General features: G+C 40.8%; 1 protein-coding gene across 3 annotated transcripts in view; it reads right to left on the bottom strand.

The window, feature by feature from the left end:
- LOC140200469 (CCR4-NOT transcription complex subunit 6-like) overlaps window positions 1-6,829 on the bottom strand; it is a 79,065-nt gene extending 72,236 nt beyond the window's left edge. Inside the window, exon 1 of one of the 3 annotated variants that reach the window (XM_072263824.1) lies at window positions 6,632-6,829. The gene's annotated coding sequence lies outside the window, so the exon portion shown is untranslated. Of the gene's footprint in view, window positions 1-5,997; window positions 6,101-6,552 lie in introns of those variants that run through there. The other 2 variants (XM_072263825.1, XM_072263826.1) reach the window with 2 other exon arrangements.
- Between the last annotated feature and the right edge of the window lie 11,739 nt (window positions 6,830-18,568).

The following is an 18,568-nucleotide window of genomic DNA, read 5'->3' on the forward strand; positions in this document are numbered from 1 at the left end:
AAAGTATTCATCGTGAATTAAAACGACATGTTTTCAATCTTAACATGATAAAACTTATATTAAGCAAACAGTTCTCAAAATCAAACTACTCCAGAGTAATCATGAAGTGCAGGGATAACCACCTCTGACATCTCTCTCTCCTCACCAAATGCTTTAATGCAAACTGCTTCCCATTTTCTCCAAGCAGTTGAAGAAATTCATGATAGCCAACTGCCTTTATTACTCCTTCATCCCAGCCTTGGCACAAGTTTTCACTTTTTTCTTTCAACCCTGCTTCAATGTCTCCTGGTACCTGACATCCTGTCCCAGCTCCTTTATTTCTTTTTGCACTAACAAGCCCTTCTTGGTAGGCTAGCACATTGTATTAACTTTTTGCTTGGAGGTCCAAAGTCCTTTTCTTCTTATCTACCATCAGAACTTCTTTCCCAAAATTCACCTCTACACTTGTAAACAGCTACCTTTCTCTTTCTAAACTGATTGTATATCCTACAGCCTCAAATTTATTGGACTACCAATCAGGGCTAACATTCTAGATAAAAGAATTCAAAACATGGTGTTAAATGTAGGAAAATGACACTCAGTTAAAAGATCAGATATGATCTTTGAGGGGCTGAATGATTTACTCCTGCTATTTTAGTTCTTATGTTCACAGTACACACACTAAGTTTTCTAGCATTTCTATTATTACAGTGGATTCTCGTTAATTGGACCATTGGTTAATTGGGGCATACTCTTTTTTTTCGAACAAAAACAAATCGAGAAAATTGCTGGGATTCCCTTCATTTATTTGGGATACTGTGTCGCTTAATTGGGGCTGGAAACTTGCAGAACAGGTTCTAAATAGAGTCATTCATGCGCACTTGTGTGGCCGTTAAGACACCACTCCGTCCGTAAAGCGGATAATTTTTAAATGGTGTCAGTTGCGTGTGCTTGTGTTCACTGATAGTTGGCGAGAAGTAAGCAGCAAGACTACTCTGAACTGTTTTGCTCACTGCATTTTGAAGGATTCAAGGCTTGGAGATGCCAGAAACAACCAGGAGTGAAAATGAAATACTTTCACTACCATACATTACTTCTACAAGTTAGGAACTACAACGATCATCTTGAATGTTACAATGAAAATGAAGTTTTGGAGGATGCAATTATCAAAGCATTGTATGAAAAAAGTCCATTATCTGCACTAGGTTTCTCCACTGATTTTGTTCATTGCATACATTGGATGAATTCCTCCATCAATGACCATTAGGAACTAAAACAAAATTTTTTAAGTACTGTAGGACTATTGGCAGAGCTCTAATTTGTTCTGTATTCCACTTAGATACATGTTACTCAGTTAAACAGTAGTTTCTCTTTCTTTATACCTTTTTAACTATTTCCATGGAACTTCAGCTAATTGGGACAGACAAAATCCACTGTATTTCATATTTCGGCACTAAGCATTTTGCTTTGGAAAACGCTTGCTAAAATTTTTTTAAAAATCACTGATCAGACCCTTTCTCAATGTGGCAAAAGTTACAAATTCTTCATCTTAATCCAAGAGCAACGTAACTTGCTGATCACACCAACTTTCTGTAACACCTCATTGCAGTCAATTTTGCTGGTTAAAACCTCTGACACCATTCTTATTTATACAAGTATTGCTGGGAGGGGGAAATCACAACCGTGTTCTTTTCCCACAGTACTTCTGATAACTCCCCATCAATTATTACACGCCTCCATTTCCCACTCATGTGATTCGCCTCGGCAACGTAATCCAAAATCACTATGAATTTATAAGATGACACCATGCTTTACCATGTTCAACTGCTGAACTAAAATCTAGTTCTGAATAAATATCAATTTCTTCCAATTTTTACCAAGATTAACACCTCATCTGCTACATCTATCACAAATTCTGATCTCTAACCAACTCTCTAAAACTGAGGATACAACTAATCTGGTTCAATGTTATATTAGTGAGACTCCCAAATTAGGGTTCAAACCACATATATCACGAAGACTTCATATTTCTGCTGCATAGCATCACCAACATTCCCTGTCCCAGTTCATTTATTGCCAAAATCCTTATGCAAATCCACATTACAACCAGCCTCACCTATTCTATAACACTTGACCAGCCTCTCATTTCACCACTTGTAAACAAAAGGCTGTCCAAACATTCCTACTTGTATCCTAATTCACAGTAAATCCCATTTACCCATCAGACCGGTACTTGCAGACTGATATATAAACCAGATCTTGATTTTCACTCAAATTTTATAATTCTTTCATTTTCTTGTCTCTAAATGGTCAGTCCAACAATCCATTCAACCCTTAGCCATGCCCAATTGCAACTCTGACAAAATTGGAAGAAATATCTCCAGTTATATTCCTCTCTCCTTTTCTTATTCATTTAAAAAGCTCATTAAAATAGAAATCTTTGACCAAGCTTCTTCTGACCAACTTCATACCCTTTGCTTATTTTTATTTGAAAAGCATCTATTAATTGTCCTATGTTTAAAGTCCTAAACAAATATCAATTGGAAATATTCACGTTCATTTACACAAGACTTAATATTTCAGGTCCATGACCATAGGATACTGAAGAATTAGGCCATTTGGCCCATTGAGTCTGCTCTGCCATTCCATCATGGCTAATTACTGTCTCTCTCAACCCCATTATCCTACCTTCTCCTTGTAACCTTTGATGCCTCAACTAACCAAGAACCTATCAACTTCCAATTTAAATATAGTCAATGAGTTGGCCTCCACAGCCATCTGCAGCACGAATTCCACAGATTCGCTGCCCTCTAGCTAAACAAATTCCACTGTGCCCTCTGGTCCAAGACTCCCCCATTATAGGAAACATCCTCTCCACATCCACTCTTTCCAGGCCTTTCAATATTTGATAGGTTTCAATGAGGTGCCCCTTTTCTTCAAAACTCCAGTGAGTACAGGCCCAGAGCCAAACACTCTTCATACATTAACACTTTCATTCCTGGAATCACTCTAGTGAACCTCCTCTGGACCCTTTCCAGTATCAGCTCATCTTTTCTTAGACAAGGGGCTCAGTACACCAAGTGCAATCTGACCAAAGTGTTGGCATTACATCTTTGTGTTGATATACTAGTCCTCTTGAAATAAATGTTAGATTGTATGTGCATCCCTACCACCAACTCAACTTGCAAGCTAACTTTTAATAAATCCTGCATAAGGACTCCCAACTCTCTCACCACCTCGGATTTCTGAATTTTCTCCCCGTTTATAAAGTAGTCTACACCTTTATTCCTTCTGTCAAAGTGCACCACCATACACTTCCCAACACTATATTTCATCTGCCACCTCATTGCCCATTCCCTCAATCTGTCTTCCTGCTTCCTCAACACTACCTGCCTCTTCACCTAGTTTTATATATAGGCAAACTTGGTCACAAAGCCATGAATTCTACCACCCAAATCATTGACATATAACGTGAAAAGAAGCTGTCCAAACACCGAACCCTGTAGTAGACCACTACTCACCAGCAGCCAACCAGAAAAGGCCCCCTTTATTCCCACTCTTTGCCTCCTGTCAGTTAGCCAACCTTCTATACGTTAGTATCTTTCCTGTAGTAGTATGGGCTCTTAACTTGTTAAGCAGCCTGATGTGCAGTAGTTTGCCGAATGCCTTCTGGAATTCCAAGTACACATCACTGATTCTTTGCCTATCCTGCCTGTTATTTCCTCAAAAAATTTTAATAGCTTTATCCGGCAAGATTTTCCCTCAAGGAAACCAGGCTAACTTTGGCCTATTTTATCATGTGCCTCCAAAGACCCCGAAACCTCATCTCTAATAATGGACTCCCAATATCTTCCTAACCACCAAAGTCAGGCTAACAGGCCTATAATTTCCTTTATTCTGCCTCCCTCCCTTCTGAAAGAGTGGCAAGGCATTTACAATTTTCCAGTCCTCCAGAAACATTCTAGAATTTAGTGATTTGTGAAAGATCATTACAAATGCCTCCACAATCTCTTCAGTCACCTCTTTCAGAAACCTGGGGTATATTCCATCTGGTCAGGTGACTATCTATCTTCAGACTTTGCAGTTTCCCAAGCACTTTCTCTTAAGTAATACTGCTAATGTCTTCCACAGTGAAAACTAAATGAAAATACTTATTAAGTTTGCTCATCATTTCTTTGTCCCACATTAGTACCACTCCAACGTAATTTTCCAATAGCCACTCTCCCCCCTATTTTATTCTATATACCTCTGAAAAGCTTTTGGCATCCTCTTTCATATTATTGGCTAACTTATCTTCATATTTCATCTTTTCTCCCAGAGCTTTTTTTTAAAAAAAAAATTGCCCTGTTAGTTTTTTTTTTAAAAAGCTTCTCAACTCTCCAACTTCTCAATAATTTTTATTATATTATACGTTCCCTCATTTGCTTTAATGCTATCTTTGACTTCTCATTAACCATAGATGTCATTCTCCCTTGAGAATACTTATTCATATTTGGAATGCATCTATCCTGTACCTTCCAAATTACTCCCAGAAACGCAGTTACTGCCATTCTGCCATCATCCCCACTAGTGTTCCTGGAATTCGGAGATTGCCTGTTCCACTCCATTCAACTTTAACCAGCTCTTCTCTCATGCCCTTTACTCCAGTGTAACACTAATACATCTGATTTTAGTTTCTCCTTCTCAAACTGCAGGGTTAATTCTATCATTTTATGATCACTGCCTCCTAAAGGTTCCTTTATGGTTCGTTAGAAGTGAAAGTCCATTGGTCTGAAATGTTAGCCATTTCTCTCTTGACACATGACACTAGGCCTGTTGAGTACTTCCCAAATTTCCTACTTTTCATTCATATTTCCAGCACTTGTAGCTCTGCCTTCCAAAAGATATTTTTGCAATCATTGAAAGCATAAAAATTAAAAATACATTTCCTCTGTCAGCCGTACTCATAAGAAAGCTTATTAATTATGAGGAATGTTTCCCAATAACATAATTCCAACAAAAATTGTGCAGATAAAATTTTACTAACGGATAAATGGTAGAAGTTATAACTGAGATGGAAGAATATAGCCTCTTTATTGCTAAAATCCAATCAAACAATAAGTGCATGTACAACACTTTCCAGCCACTGCAACTTTCTGCCTTGTTTTCATTAGGCAGTTGAAAAGAGAGCCAATTAAAGCTGTTAACATTTGATATTTTGATAAACAATTTAGCTTACTCTTTAGTGAAACTATAGACATTGAGTACAAAATGAAAAAAAATCACTGCCTTAAAGAGTTAGGAATTTGTTGTCGATCCATATGCACACAAGTGCATTGAATTCAAGCACCCAATCAGGAATATTAATGGGATAATAATAACTTTAAGTAGATAGATATTTAGTGGTAGGAGGGATGGAACATATGAAAATGGACAAAGAATTAGCAAAAGTGAGTAGTGACAGTACATTAAGTTCATTAGTGAAAAATCCAATGCTTCTGCCTATAAGCTTGAACTTTGTTTGAACACATGGGGAACAGAAAACAAAATCACTGAAATGTCCAATCTATAAAGCAAACTCATGGAAGGATGGCACTTTATGCTTACACCTCACAAGGTTAAGTATTTCTTGCATATTACAAGTCTTAAATTCTGAAGAGCTATTTCGATCTGTAATTCACGTTTCCAGAACAGTTCAAAAGAATATTGAGCAAATGCACGTGGTAAATAAACATTGCGGGGTTTGATTTTCCTTAGAATAACCATCAAAGAATACTGTGAATTACAAATAAAGATTACTACTGTAAAATGCACACACAGCACAAGTTCTTCTTTGTATTGGTTATCTAATTCGAAGTCCGCGTCTATGAAGCAAACACGTTAAAAACTTAACTGTTACACTAAATCAATACACGGTATAATAAAAACGTGGTAGCAAAGTCAAAGGCTGGAGAATTGAACGGGAAAACTATTATTTTCTCCCAAATGTAATGATTTCTTTTATCTTTCTTTTCTAACACACCAACCGCATTCACTTACCAACCGATGGTATGAAGTGCAATAGCAAACACAGAAAAATATAATAATTTGCTGCCTGGTTGATTACCAACAAATCACGCATCCCTAGTATTACCATTATTAAACTGGGACGCAACAAAAACTACGTTCGAAATCAACCTACCTTCATTGCGGATGTCCTGCCCCTAAACTACAGCCATTGGTGCTGAAAAACCCGCCGCTCACCGCATTGGCGAGCGACCTGCCTTGGAGTGGCATATACGCCTGTCAATCAAACCAATACACACACTTCCGCCACAAAGCTAGGTCACTCTGTCGTTCAAATAAAAGCTCCCCAGTACCAACAACGTGTAGGCCTCACGTTTACTACATAAAAGAAGCGACTTAGTTTTTCCATTGAACCAAGACTCTACAGACTTTTAGAGAAATATAATACTCTAATAAAACGAATGAGGTTGACGATCTTGAAAAAAAACTAAGTTATTTTTTAAAAAAAACTTGAGTTGGAAGTTCTGAATTTAAATATAAAATCTCGCACGATTCAGAGCTCATATGTTTACATACTACAATAAATACCTTTTAATTAAGCAAAGCAGGGAACTAATGAAACCGTATTCCAATAGGTTGGAAGTAAAGAAGAAACATTTTCTGGTACCTGCGAACACATAACAAAAGTTCTAGAGCTTTCTTGCTTTCGCCTATAAACCCAGCAGCGAGCCCGTTCTAAAAGCAAACAATCATCATGGCGCCCGCTTTCCATTATTTCCCGGAGAGTTTCCCCCCACCTCGGGGCGTGCTGATTGGCTGCCGCGCGGACCGTACCATTCGGCCTCGCGTGAAGGAAAACAAACGCAGCGGCAATGGGAGAGCTCGCCGCGCGGCTGTTGGCGGCGCGTGCCGCGGTCACGGCGCCAGTAACCGATGGCACGGGCGCACGCTCCGCGTTCCCCGCTCGCTCACTCGCGCCGTGCTCGTCCGGAGGGGACCGAGAGAGTGTCCGCACCGCCGCGCAGCTTGTGCAAGTTTTGAATGGCACCACGACCGGGTGCTTGCCGGAGCAAAATGTCTCGTCAATGCTGCAACGGCCGCGATGCCTTCTGTTATATTTGTGGCGAGTATACGCTTAAATCTCAAAGGCGGAGCATGACCCCGCTCATCAAGAAAGCCTATCAGCTCTACTTTGGATGTAAAATTGGCGACCAAGACAAAGCCTGGGCTCCTCGCGTTTGTTGCGCAACCTGCGCTGTCGTTCTTAGAGCTTGGCTCAGAGGGACTCGGAAGTCAATGCCGTTCGCTGTCCCGATGATATGGCGAGAACAGAAGGATCATGTGACAGACTGTTACTTCTGTCTGACTAGTGTGTCCGGTTTCTCTGCTAAAAACAAGAAATCCATTGACTACCCCAATCTCCCTTCAGCCATGAGACCTGTGCCACATGATAATAATCTTCCAGTACCGAAGCCACCAGAGACGTGGAGTCTAGAGGAGATAGATGAAGATGCCATGATGCACGAGCCAGGAATAGAAAACGACACTGATACAGATGCAGATTTTAAACCTGTTATATCAAATGAGCCTCATTTGTTAACTCCATCGGAGTTAAATGATCTAGTCAGAGACTTGGGTTTGTCAAAGCCAAAAGCAGAATTGCTGGGTTCAAGATTGCAACAATGGAATCTGCTGTCACCAGGTACAAAAAATTCTGTGGAAGATTTCAATACTTGAGACAGAAGTTTTGCAGAATAACCGAGGGCAAGATTAAGGAAGGCATTTTTGTTGGTCCACAAATCAGACAGGTCATCAATGACAGACAATTCGGCGAACTATTAGTGGGACCAGAGAAAATCGCATGGAGGGTATTCAAGGATGTTATTGACATTTTACTTGGCAACTACAGAGCACCAAACTACATGCAGCTGGTTGACAGCATGCTTCCAGCATTCAAAGCCATGAAGTGCAACATGTCACTTTTCATTTTCTGCATTCCCATTTAGACCTTTTCCCTTGCAAATCTTGGTGCTGTCAGAGACGAGCATGATGAAAGTTTTCACCTGGACATTACAGTCATGGATAAATGGTATCAGGGCAACTGGAATCCAGCAAGACAAACAAGAGAAAATCTGCAGATTCTGGAAATCCAAGTCCTGATGAAGGGCCTGGGCCCAAAACGTCAACTATACTCTTTTCCATATATGCTGAGTTTCTCCAGCATTTTATGTGCGTTGCTTGGAATCCATCAATGCTGGCTGATTATTGTTGGACACTTAAGTGAGAAGCTTCAGACACTCTGAGTACAAATGAAAATCATCAACAAAACACTTTATCTTAGATGAACTATTGCAAAGCGTCAGCATCGTTATGCAATTAAATGTATTATATTCAATAAAAGTTAATTTATTGTTTCTCCAAATTCCTACGTGATATATGTAGTCTGAGATTATATTTGTGTTCAGCTTCAAGTGACCGATCAAAACCACAGAAAAATTCTGAGGAAGCAACACTTTCGAAAAAATTTGCTGTACAGTGTAATAGGTGACATAGTGAAATTTGTAAACAGATTTATAATGGTTAACCTGGTTAATGGTGCCGAAGGTAAGTAAAATACAGGGAGCAGCATTGGTTGCTATTAAATTATGAATGTTTTACCAACAAACAACTGTGAGTTTACAAGCGAGGAAGATCAAAATACAATTAATTTGGCTTCTGTAATTCCAGTCCAAAACTAATCATACCCATTATTCGTGACACTATACTCTCACTGTGACCCACTTGCTGTAACAGCAGACTTAGCGGTACTTCCCTCTGTATACTCTTCCCATGTCTGCGGCACCAAAACTCCAGGTCAAAATAAAGTCAGAAAATGCTGGAACTCTTAAGCAGCTCTACTTATAAAGGCTCACCAACCTGAAACGTTGCCTGTTTCTCTCCCCAGATGCCCGCCTGACCTGCCGAGCATTCCCAGTGGTTAGATCTCCAGCATTTTTGCTGAACTCTGTTTGTTGCTGAAGACCTCTCTCCACATAGGTGTGTTAGGTGAAATAGCCGAACATCCCTTTTCATTCCCACTATGCCTTCCAGCTCTCACCACCTATAAATAGTATCTTTGATTTCTGTAAGTCTTGACTCTTCCAAAGCAACCCTAATTGATATTTCCACTGCCGCCATGGGAGCTTTTGCCTTTTAGACTATTGATTGTTTTAATTCACATGGTGCCACTTTCCATCCACCTCGCTGGTTTAGATTAAGCAGACTGCAATTTCCCAGGCTTGTGTTTTAATCTATGTCATTACCATATTTGCTATTTTTCTGACCAGTGAAAATTATTTTCCTGGGTTGGTGGAGCACTTCCACAGTACAGTAACTGTTGCTGTCTGTCTTTTCCTCTCCAATATCCTCTTCATTTATTCCTTTTTCCCATCCTTTCACTGAAATTACTTCTGTCTCCAGCATGGTTTTAGAATTACAAAGCTTTGTCCACATGATGTTTTTTGCTTAAGCATATGTGTTCTTCCTGTGATCAAGTGGGTTTCCTTGCACATCCCAAAGATCTGTGGATTTGTAGATATATTGGTCATTATAAATCGTCCCTTGTGTTTCAATAGGTTGGAACTTTTCCAGGGTGTTGTTGGGTATGTGAGGAAAATAAAATGGGTTAGGGTAGGATTAAACTAAAATTGGGTGCTTGGTATAGACCAAAAGGCCTCTTTTCCTGCTGTAACTTTCTATGAACTGATGATTTCTAAATAAGGCTTTTGTTAACCACAGCCCTTTCTGTAATAATATTTCCACATCACTTTTACCCCCCTCAGGGTTTCTGTTCCTTGCTTTATATGATTGTTCCTCATCCAATTGTCCCAATGGTAGTGTAGGGTAATGTAACGGATGACAGATGACACATATTGTTCATAATAGAAACTGTTCTACATAATTCACAAACACCATCATTGAGTTGTGTTCACTGTAAGATATGGTGTCTGACGTAATAATGTAAGTGTAAAGCAACTGCTTTTGGATTGTTCATAATGGAAGTTAAGGGCTGCGGCTTTTAAGCACATCGAATGACTCCCGCTTGTTTTATTCACAAAATCCTACACTGGTGACCCCTTGCTCTCAGACCTTTCCAGAGTTAATTAACAACATGTCGACCAATGCAGTTGCTTCGAAGCTGCCGGAGTTTTGGGAGCAGCATACTACAGCATGGAACACACACAAAATGCTGGGGGAACTCCTCAGGCTAGGCAGCATCTACAGAAAAGAGTAAACAGTTGACGTTTTGGTTTTCGGGTTTTAAACGTCCAGCATTTTGTTTGTGATGCTTGGATTTCCAGCATCTGCAGATTTCTCATCTTTGCGCCACAGTGTGGTTTGCAGAGACAGAGGCCCAGTTTGCGCTCAGAAATCACAGCAGACAATACCAAATTTTATTACATTGTAGCATCGCCAAGTACTTCCACTACATCCAGAGTGTTGCGTCTACTAGAAGACCCACCTACACGTACTAAATATGCCACTCTGAAAACTCACCGATTACAGACTTTTGCACTGAGTCTGAGCACACCAAACAGTTGCTTTCCTTGCCTGGCCTGGGTGACGCTAGGCCTTCAGAAGTAATGGATCATATGCTATCTCTCTTGGGAAATCACCATCCTTGTTTTATTTTTAAAGAATTCGTTATGCAACAAGTGCCTGATCAAGTTTGCATAGCTCTCATTAATACACATGTGAGGACTATAGGGAGCTTGCTAAATTAGCCAATAGTCTACATTTAGCCAGGCAGAAGTGCATTGTTCCTCCTCTTTTCCCTGTCTCAACAAGCCCTGTCAGTGGAACCTTCAGATAACTCATGCCCAAGGCTCCGAACCAGACACCGCCAGGTCTATGTTTTTCCCACGTATGCTTCAACATGAATGCCAAGAAGCAGGGGTTCAGTACTAATTTTTTAGGTGCAGGAGCTGACAAAATGCCATTTCCTGTATCCATCCATCCATTCTCATTCATTTTCTTTCTCTCTCTCTCTCTCTCTCTCTCTCTCTCTCTCTCTATATATACATATATAAAATGTCACACCCAATTTGTGTACCTGCTCATTGGATGTACTGAGCAACTTCTTTGCCCCATGCATGTAATGAGCAGGTACACAAATTGGGTGTGATATATATATATGAATACGGCTTCTTATAATGTCCAGCACTAAACCAAGATGAAAGAAATATATGAATTCCAGAGCTCCACATAAATATAGTGATAGTTAAGACATTAACAAGATTATAGCCTATCACTACATTTCAGTGTATAACTGGTAGAATAAAACATATAATACTTAATTTAATAATATGACAAAGTATTGCACGGTTGCATTCACAAATTATCATAAAATATAATTATCATGCAAGTAAAGAAAAAGGTGGTAGTCATGTATTTTACCAATTTAAAAGTAATTACATACTTACCAAATGCCACCAATGAGAAGTTTCACTATAATTTCCACAAAGGGTCAGGCGTAATATGTGTTCGGGGGTCTGAAGCAACTCTTGTCCTGGTGTCATCTGCTGATCTGTGATACCGCAGCCATAATGTGACATACAGCTCAGGATTCCACTGAACTAGAGGAGGTCAGTGTAGTTTAACAAGCGTAAGTGTTGATACATGATTTATGAGAATTTTGAGCGTGTTGCGTTATTATCAAGTTCATATGACTGAATGCTCTCTCACACTCAGCAGTACTAATAGGAATAACTTGTGAACAGCTCAGTAATGGGCGTAAATCTTGGGGGATGCGGCATCCACAATCCTCCGCATAATCTCTGAAGGCATTTATTACAGGGATAAAAGAAAGCTTAAACCTCTTACAGAGAGATGATATTGCAGCTTCCCCATAATTAGGTGGTATTTCAGCAGGTCAGTTATCTTTATCAAGGACACACATTTCATTTAGTGGGGATTTATACATACTTTGAGGTTTAGAAGTTTGAGAACCTTTCAAGGATGTTGCCATGAACATACAGTGCTGCAAATTGTTTATAAGACTAGTAAGAAACTGTAGATAATTAATGGAGACAATTTTGTTGTTGCTTGTTAAGGTAATTTCTCCAAAACTTCCTCTTTTCAACTGCCTCTTGAGCTTCTAGAGTTTTTGTACCCGGTTGCTCTTTCAGTCCATGCAGTGATCTTATGCTCCGTTGGATCAGTTTGTCTGCATAAACAATCATAGTAGTGCGTTTCTGTAAACACTCTGACACTAAACCAAGTTCATGCAACGTGTCATACATTAGAGCTAAGTCCAATAGAAACTGTTCTGAAGAGAGTCTTTTCAACAGACCTTCATAGGTTTTTCTATCACTCCCAGATCTTGTTACATCCTTCATTGCTTTTTCAAAATGAAAACACAGTGCTTCATAATTTTGCAACACTGCTGAAACAGTTCGAAACGAGCTAGCTACCCACCTGGTGCCCAGAACACGGCCTATTTTCCAAATTTGTTGTTCTAGTTGAGGGGCATATTCAGACAGTTCTTTTTGATTTAGAGGTGATCTACTGTAAACAGAGTACAATTTGTCCATAAATGATTGAAAATGATTTATTCCATGAACTTCTCTCACCGAATCACCTACTGCAAGTTCTAATCTGTGATTAAGACAGTGCCAAATTATCACATCAGGGTAATGTTCCTTGAGAATTGTAGCAACACCAGATTTGACACCAAGCATTATGCTCATCCCATCACTAGCAAATATCACAAGGTTCTGTTTCAAGTAAGAGTCATCAAACCCATGGTTATTGAGACAGTGCAATAGATGCTTAGCAATAGTTGCAGCTTTCTGATCAGGCAGTTCAATTAGATCTAAAAACATAAAATGGGGATCATCTTCCTTATCACTTTCACATTTCAAATAAACTATTAGGGCGGTCTTAATGCTCAGGCTTGTTGATTCATCAATTAGAACAGAAAATTTGCAATTTATCTGCTTGATATGCTGGCAAATTTTCTTTTTCATATTAATGGCTACGTGATGAATTATTTCTGTAGCACCAGTACGGGAATGCAGTCCAATTCCAATGTCAATACCATTTTTTTTGAAGTTCCAATAAGTCAAAGTGACCAGAGTATGGTCTGTCATTCTGAGTTAGATAATATGCAGAATGAAAAATTGAACAAGTTGCCTTTAGATGCGAAGCATTCACGATGTCACATAATTTTCCAAGAGCATCTTCACTAGCTATATTTTCAACACTTAGAGCAGCAGTGTGAGCTTTTGATAGTTTGTGATCAACAATTTTTTTTCTGAGAGACTTCAAGCGTGTACTTCGATCAGCTCCATAATAGGATACTTGGTACACCGTCCATGTCGATTCTCCTGTGATCTTTAAGTTCTTGAGGCTGCAGCGCTTTACATAGCTAGCCAGCCATCCCTTACTAGCCTTAAACTCCTTCCTCTCGCTCTCCTCAACCCCCTCACAGTAGTGCTCATAGAAGCTAAGTGCTTTTTCATGCATAATTTTGCCATCAACAGGGATATGCTTCTGTGACATGTCCTCTAGCCACACACTTAATGCTTTCTCAGTCTTTGTAAGCACCTTATCACGAACCAGAGAGACTATTTTTGCCATTGTAGGGGTTAGCACTAACACTTCCATGAATTTCATCTTCTTTCTGCTTTATTGTGCGAAAGCTCGATTCGTTCTTAATGACCTTACGGCCCACTTCGGCAAGTGACATGCCACTTTTCAAAAGATCTAAGATTTTTATTTTCTCGGCAAACAATGCTCAAACAACGAGTGCTGGAGAGAGACTGAGGATCTGTGAAATGGCGGGAGGCTACAGCAGGGTATGCTGGGACAATGAGTTGAGCGAGGAGAATTTCACAAAACAGTCACAGCTCCAGGATTTCACCAAAAATGATCAAATATCCTAATGTTATTAGTGGTATTTTCCCCACCAGCCACCACCCCATCTCCCCAACCCCGGTTCCGTAAAATTCCCTCTATATAATATGCGGCCGTTGTTAAATTCCCTGCTTGTTTATTCTGAATTTTTTTTACAGAGGAGCCAGAGCGGTGCTCCGGTGAGCTCTGGCAGCACTGCACCCCTGCCAAAAAGTGGCAACCACCATACAGCTTTGACAGTGCCACACATCAGGACATCAGAGCTCTGTGAACACGGTGGGTTCCGGCTGCCAGGGTCGCCTATTGTTCATTACAGACACCCTTTCGGGGCGACACTTCCTGTGTGACACAGGCACTCAACTCAGTGTTCTGCCAGCATCGCCCTTTGATTGTAAGTCAGAGAGTGACGGACCCTCGCTGGAGGTTGCCAATGGCAACAGGATCCGGACTTATGGGGCACAACACGTGACACTCTGCTTCAGTAGATGACACTGCACATGGGACTTTGCCTTGGCTAAAGTTGCTACACCACTGCTCGCCGCAGATTTTCCTGTGCGTCAAAGGACTGTTAGTAGAGCTTAAGAACTGCTGGCTAGTGGACACAAGGGACTTTGGGTTGCTTCCCTGTACCCCCAGTAAGTTCCCCATGACAACTCTGTCTAGTGCAGGAGTTCTTAACCTTTTACCCCTTCGGCAGTCCGGTGAAGCCTATGGACCCCTTCTCAGAATAATGTATTCAAATATATTAAAAATAAAATACATAGGATTACAAAATAAACCATTTATGTTGAAATCCAGTTATCAAAATACTAAAAAAAAACAAATCTGTGATATAGTAATTTATGTGCTTCTTTATCAATGCATTAAATAACAAAACTTAATTTAAAATATAGCTAAGTTTAAATTAAATTTTATTTTCTAAAGACATCGGTGTGAAAGCTGTTGTTGCTTAGCTTGAATAAGAACGTTGAACTGTGGGGTGGTTTTGACATCCAATCAATTCTGGTTTTTTCATTTTAATGGTTACAAATGTTGAAAATCCTGATTCACAAAGATATGTTGTTGCAAATGGAATTAAGGCTTCCATAGCTCACTTGACAAAGCAAGAATATGCTTCCCTCAAGGAACACCAGAATTCTTCAAGGCTTTGTGAGTTAAACTCCCTTGTAGTTAAGTTTTTTGTTCAAAGATCAATGAGTTCATTTTTGGCTAGATCAACATCTTTGATACAGTTTATATCAGAAAGTAAATGATTGTGGATCCCTGGTTCAACTTTAATGCCATCAAGATGGAAATAACTTTTGAAAGAGTTCTTAAGTGTTTCCAGGTGCTTACAGATGTCTTTTTTCAAAGAAATTGACAGAATTTTCCATCTCAGCTCCATCTTGGTAAAGCACTTCCTCCAGCAGTTGAAAGTTTGCAAAGATGTCTGCCTCTACTCCTATCTCCCATATTGGCAGCTTAGCCAAAACAGCTTGGAATTTTTCAGTAGCATCCATAATGGCAACTTCAACACCTTGAATTGAAAGATTATTTTATTCATACGGTTAAACATATCTGCCAGGTAAGCCAACCCGTTGATGCAATCCTTTATTTTCAAACTGCTTCACGAGTGGGTTTTCTTTTTAGAGCATAAAACAGTACAGTACAGAAACAGGCCATTTGGCCCATCGTGTTGTGCCAAACCAGCCAAAATGCAAATCAAATCCCCACCAAAAACGAATCCCTCCTACCTACATATTCCTCCGTTTCCTCATATTCATGTGCCTATCTAAATGTGCTGGATATTAAAAGCCTTTTGATGTATTTGCCTCTACCTCCATACCAGGCAGCACATTCCAGGAATCCACACTACGAGTAAAACACTTATCCCTTACATCCCCCTTAAACCTGCCCCCGCTCACCTTCAAGGCGTGCCCTCTGGTATTAGACATTTCTACAATAGGAAAAAGATTCTCCATGTCTACTCTATATATGCCTCTCATAATCTTATAAACTTCTATCAGCTCTTCCCTCAGTCTCTGCCTCTCCAGAGAAAACAACCCAAGTTTGTCCAGCGTCTCATGACAGCACATGCCCTCTAAACCAGGCAGCATCCTGGTAAACCTCTTGTGCACCCTCTCAAAGCCTCAACATTTTTCGGATAGTGGAGAAACCGGAACTATAGGCAAGACTCAAAATGTGGCCTAACCAGGGTTTTATAAAGTTGCAATGTACACTCTTTGACTTTTGAACTTAATGCCTTGACCAATAAAAGGAAGCGTTCCATAAATCTTTTTAGCTACCCCATCTACCCCTCTTTCAAGGAGCTAAGAACTTGGACCCCAAGATCTCTCTGCTCAGCAACACTGTTTCCTTGCATTTGTCCCACCAAGTTGCAATAACTCACATATATCTGGGTTAAGCTCCATTTCTCAGCCCATATCTGCAACTGATCAATATCCTGCTGCATTCTTTGCCAGTCATCTGCACCATCCACAACTCCACCAATCTTGCTATCATCCACAAACTTACTAACCCACCTATCTACATTTTCATGCAGGTCATTTATATTCATTACAAACAACAGAGGTCCCAGCACAGATCCCTGTGGAAAACCACTAGTTACAGACCTTCAGCTCAAATGTCCCTTCAACAACTACCTTCTGTCTTCTGTGTACGAGCCACTTCTGAATCAAAGCAGCCAACTCATTGTGGATCCCATGCATCCTAATCTTCTAAACTGGTTTCCCATGAGGGACCTTGTCAAACGCATTACTGAGTCCATGTAGACACCATCCACTGCTCTACCTTTATCAATCTCTCATGTCACCTTGTCAAAAAACTCAATCAAGTTGGTAAGTCATGACCCGCTGCGCACAAAGACGTGCCAGCTCTCCTTAATTAGCCCATGGGTTTCCAAATGCTTATATATCCTATCCCTAAGAATTTTCTCCAGCAATTTCCCTACAACTGACATGAGACTCACCAGTCTGTAGTTCCCAGGATTTTCCCTTTTTCCCTTCTAAAAAGTGGTGTAGCATTAGCCACTCGCCAGACCTCAGGGACCTCACTTGTCCTCAGGACTCAAAGATACTGGTCAAGGCCCCAGCAATCTCACTCTTGCCTCCTGGGGTAAATCCCATCAGGCCCTGGGGAATTATTCACCTTAATCTTCATTAGGAGATCCAACTCCTCCTTGACCTCTAAACTGCCTAACATATTTATCACTGAGCACTGGTCCTCATTAAGTACTTTACTCACATACTCTGCATCAAAGCAAATGTTCCCCTCTTTATCCTTGAGTGGTCCTACCCTCTCTCTAGTTATTTTCTTGCACTTGATGTATGCATAGGATGCCCTAGGATTCACCTTAATCCTTCTTGCCCAGGACTTTCCAAGGCCCTTCCTTGCTTTCCTAGTTCCCTTCTTTAGTTCCTTTCTGGCTTCAATATGGCCCTCATGATCATAACTTCTGAAGCTTTACATACTTTTTCTTTTTGACTAAATTCTTCACCTCTCCAGACATCCAAAGTTTCCTTATCTTTCCATCCCCGTCTTTCCTTCTAACAGCAACATACCATTTCAGTACTCTCTGTAATTGATCTTTAAACACCCTTCACATGTCTGATGTGAACTTGCCAGAAAAAGAGGAGTTCCCAATTAACGAGGAATTCTGCAGATGCTGGAAATTCAAGCAACACACATCAAAGCTGCTGGTGAACGCTGCAGGCCAGGCAGCATCTCTAGGAAGAGGTACAGTCGACGTTTCAGGCCGAGACCCTTCGTCAGGACTAACTGAAGGAAGAGCTAGTAAGAGATTTGAAAGTGGGAGGGGGAGGGGGAGATCCAAAATGATAGGAGAAGACAGGAGGGGGAGGGATGGAGCCAAGAGCTGGACTGGTGATTGGCAAAAGGGATCTGAGAGGATCATGGGACAGGAAGCCCAGGGAGAAGGAAAAGGGGGAGGGGGGGAAAAACCGAGAGGATGGGCAAGGGGTATAGTCAGAGGGACAGAGGGAGAAAAAGGAGAGAGAGAGAAAGAATGTGTGTATATAAATAAATAACGGATGGGGTATGAGGGGGAGGTGGGGCATTAGCGGAAGTTAGAGAAGTCAATGTTCATGCCATCAGGTTGGAGGCTAACCAGACGGAATATAAGGTGTTGTTCCTCCAACCTGAGTGTGGCTTCATCTTTACAGTAGAGGAGGCCGTGGATAGACATATCAGAATGGGAATGGGATGTGGAATTAAAATATGTGACCACTGGGAGATCCTGCTTTCTCTGGCGGACAGAGCGTAGGTGTTCAGCAAAGTGGTCTCCCAGTCTGCGTCGGGTCTCGCCAATATATAAAAGGCCACATCGGGAGCACTGGACGCAGTATATCACCCCAGCCGATTCACAGGTGAAGTGTCGCCTCACCTGGAAGGACTGTTTGGGGCCCTGAATGGTGGTAAGGGAGGAAGTGTAAGGGCATGTGTAGCACTTGTTCCAATTACAAGGATAAGTGCTGGGAGGGAGATCAGTGGACAAGGGAGGGGGACGAATGGACAAGGGAGTTGCGTAGGGAGCGATCCCTGCAGAAAGTGGGGGGGGGGAGGGAAAAATGTGCTTAGTGGTGGGATCCCGTTGGAGGTGGCGGAAGTTACGGAGAATTATATGTTGGACACGGAGGCTGGTGGGGTGGTAGGTGAGGACCAGGGGAACGCTATTCCTATTGGGGTGGCG

This window comes from Mobula birostris, chromosome 7 (genome assembly GCF_030028105.1).
Source record: "Mobula birostris isolate sMobBir1 chromosome 7, sMobBir1.hap1, whole genome shotgun sequence".
Taxonomy (NCBI): domain Eukaryota; kingdom Metazoa; phylum Chordata; class Chondrichthyes; order Myliobatiformes; family Myliobatidae; genus Mobula; species Mobula birostris.